Source organism: Nanorana parkeri, unplaced genomic scaffold, assembly GCF_000935625.1.
Source record: "Nanorana parkeri isolate BGI_ZX_2015 unplaced genomic scaffold, ASM93562v1 scaffold135, whole genome shotgun sequence".
Classification (NCBI taxonomy): Eukaryota; Metazoa; Chordata; class Amphibia; order Anura; family Dicroglossidae; genus Nanorana; species Nanorana parkeri.
In genome coordinates, this window is record NW_017306403.1 from 1955279 (window position 1) to 1959082 (window position 3804).

At 41.4% G+C, this 3804-nt stretch overlaps 1 protein-coding gene across 2 annotated transcripts in view; it reads right to left on the reverse strand.

The window, feature by feature from the left end:
• GATA2 (GATA binding protein 2) overlaps window positions 1-1508 on the reverse strand; it is a 21844-nt gene extending 20336 nt beyond the window's left edge. For both annotated transcript variants that reach the window (XM_018553922.1, XM_018553920.1), the window contains exons 1-2: window positions 1496-1508; window positions 984-990 (exon numbers count right to left, since the gene is read on the reverse strand). The gene's annotated coding sequence lies outside the window, so the exon portion shown is untranslated. The remainder of the gene's footprint in view (window positions 1-983; window positions 991-1495) is intronic.
• Window positions 1509-3804: the final 2296 nt, after the last annotated feature.

The following is a 3804-nucleotide window of genomic DNA, read 5'->3' on the forward strand; positions in this document are numbered from 1 at the left end:
CTATCTCTCGTTCGTTCTCTCTCTCGTTCGTTCTCTCTCTCGTTCGTTCTCTCTCTCTCGCTCTCTCTCTCTCTCTCTCTCTCTCTCTCTCTCTCTTTCGTTTTCTTTCTTTCTTTCTATAGATTGATTCATATTCTTCTACCTTTCCTGATTAATTATACTTGAAATATTTTCTCTATCTGGTTGCAGTTTACTTATTAAACCTTTATTTTGTAAAATTGTCTACAATTTATCAATCTTTGGATAACACTATAACTCTGTTTAGTAATAAGTATCCTCTCATACCCCTGTATGTAGGTGGTGTATGTATGTAGGTGGTGTATGTATGTATGTATACCCCTGTATGTATGTATGTATGTAGGTGGAGTATGTATGTATACCCCTCTATGTGTGTGTGTATGTAGGTGGGAGGGAGGTGTGAGGCGCAGCAGGCAGACTTCTCTGACTCCGATCCTCGATACCGGCCCCGTGTAATACCATCAGATACGCTCATTTTGTACACTGCCGATTTGTAAATAGCAGATACGATCACAGAGCTGATACGGGAGGGATATACACAGAGCAGAGGAAATAATGCGATGATGACGGCATTACCTAGTTATATAAATGATGGGTCGCATTAAGAAAACCTGCGGTGACAGTGTATCAGTACAGGTTATGGGCTCAGGTCGGCTGTAATGTGAATGAGAATATTCAGCTCATCACAGACGATCAATCACGATCGCAGAAACAAGATTGGTTTTTTTGTTTAATAACGACGATTCGGGACGAGAAAAGCTCATTAGGTAAACAATGCAGGTAAACGTGCAGAACGATGTTTCGCGTTTTTTGCATTTCAGGAAACGTTCCCAATGGGTCGCATATGTCCTTTTCTCTGTCTCTTTTGATCTCTTTGCCTTTCCTATGCAGAACCAACAAACTCTATGAAATCCTGACTGTGCCAGAGTACAAATGACAACAATTGCGTCTGCTGCAAAACACACCTTCCATCTAGGGGAGACCGACTTTAAGGTGAGATGCTATGTGAAGAAGAGCAAGCTGCATACTTACACAAAAAGGGAGTCTTGGGACCTGGACCTGGGTGTCAGCGGCGGGCCAAGCTGTCCATTCCAGTACACACAGGCGGTCTGAGCGCCCACAGCGCAGGTACCAACACTACAGGCACTGAGCACTGGCGTCACACATATCCACACACATCTCACACACAGCTTTCCGGGTCCCTCCTGCTTCTGCCAGAGGAGGGGGCTCCTGGTTCTTCTATAGTGCCCAGCCAGAAGTGCTCTGCTCAGTGTTATTAGTACATGTGTGTAGAAATCATTAAAAACTGCACATATTTGGGGCTGATTTACTAAAGGAGTTGATGATCTGTGCTCAATAAATAGTAACAATGTTCCCTAAAAGAAAACCCCAATCACATGGGGAGAGAGAGAGAGAGAGAGAGAGTGTGTGTGTGAGAGAGAGAGTGTGTGTGTGAGAGAGAGAGACATATACATACATATATATATATATATATAGAGAGAGAGAGAGAGAGAGAGAGAGAGAGAGAGAGAGAGAGAGAGAGAGAGATACACACGCGCGTATGTATTTGCATCCCTCTCTTATATTTGAGCTCACTGTATATGCAATTATTTTGCTGTTGTGGTGCACATATCATATATAATGCACAGTTAATTAGTATATATGTGAGGATGGAGGCTTGCAGATTCAAAGAAGAAAATGTCTGCGATTTTTTAAAAAACATTTACCCATTTTGGATAACTCATCATAATAACTTCTCTTCAAGGAATAAACAATGTAATCCATCCGAGCAGAGCACCATACAGCCCAGCCAATCAATATCTCAATATGCTCTGATCTCCTGCACCTCCACAGATCCACAGACCCCCAATCTGAGGCTCCTGGCCTCCCTTTCTCCATCCCAGCCTCTGGTCTTCCTCCCAGCAGCTGACATTTCGCACCTACATTTATGTGAACCTGTCACTGGCTCTCAATTTGTTTGTTCGGAAAGTAGGAGAGAGAAGACATCGCCCTTCCACCTTCATCTATCTCCATCTTCGGGGGCTGCTTTGTCGAGGCTGCTGTTTGCCTCCATCCCTCAGCCCCGGCCTGGCACAAATATTTACATAAAACACTGGCCTATATGAGTGCATGGAGCAGATCAGATAACGGCAGGTGAAAGCTGGAATTATGGAGATGAGAGATAAGACTCTTGTATACTCATCAAGCTGGAATAACACACTCAAGACTGGAGATGGAGATGGAGCGGTATGCGCCCCAATATGGCCAGCTAAATCCCTTTTATTCCTGCAAATCTGCCCTCAATGCGCCCAGCACCAGGGGCACGTGTGTGTCTGCCTTCCATGCCTCTAATGCCCAGAGTCAGGAGGGTCTCCTGCGGATCTCAGACCTGGTCCCTTTTTTTTTACTCCAGCAACACAACAAATGGAACTTAAACATGCAAAGCTGTTCAAATCTTCTGCACGGGACTAGGCTGCGCCTACATAGCAGGTGCTGCTGGGGCTGGGGGGTGGTGGGGAGACTTGACTGAGCCTTGGACACCCGGATTCCCATCATTTGCCTCAATGCACAGCCTGTCAGAGACTCCTGCCAGCATTTCACACACAACTCCCCAGATTACAAATACATAAAACACCAAAAATATATAAATAAATACAATTGCGGATGCAAATGTTTACAAACAAAACAGATTTTAAAAAAGAAGAGAAAGCAAAACATTACAAATTACTAAAAACATCAGTAAACAAAAAAACAAATATGGAGAACAAAGTCAAATGATAATTATGTTAAGTTTGCAAATAAACAAATCATGGATACAAATCTGCAACAGAATGTTTGTTGTCGGTGCATTTTTTGTGGCACAATTAACCAAACAATTCTGAATTTTCTCTAAATTATTTTTCTTTTTTCTTTTCCACAAAGGTAGCTCTGCTATTCATTTTCTTCTTCTCTAAATAATAATTTGATATTTTATATTATAAATAATATTTAAAATATATATATTTTAACAAATTGCAGAAAATGCAAAACGATGGCATTATGATGATGGAGAATGAAAAAGTAAAAAATATAAATACAATGAAAATTTTGCTTATAATTATGTTCATGAATAGCTCTCTCCGAGAACAAGTTAGAACATGATACAATCATTTATCTGTGACGTCCTATTTTATACATAGAGGTGATAGTGAACATATTTGATCGCAAACGTGTGATGCCAAATTGATTTGAAGATATCATCATTGCCTATCGTCTGTAATCGTACAATTGTCTTGCTTTGTAATTGGAAACTTATCCAATTTCTGAATGGGATTTTCAGTGTATGTGATCCTGTACACACCACACCCAGACCTGCAGCCCAGTAATATCACACTGAGGATATTCGTGAAGAATGGATAGAGCTGGGTTGGGTGCAGGCTGTGTGTCAGTATGTGTGGTGGGGACAGCCAAGGGTGATGTGTCTGGATGTGACACTCCAGCTGCTATCTGTCACACATCATTTACACACTTTCCTACATATCTGTCCTCCATGATCAGCAGCACCGCAGCTCAATTCTGCATCCAGCCCAGCACATCACTGAGAGAATACATCTCTCATCACCCTAATAAAGATATACACTCATCCTATAATTCTTCTCATTACAGGGCCAGATCAATGCACAGAGACACATACAGTAATTCTGCAACATAAGCAAACGTTTGTGAATTGTGTGCTTGATATACTTATCCGAATTTGTATGTGTGTGATTATATCTATAGATATATATAGATATTTATATCTATATA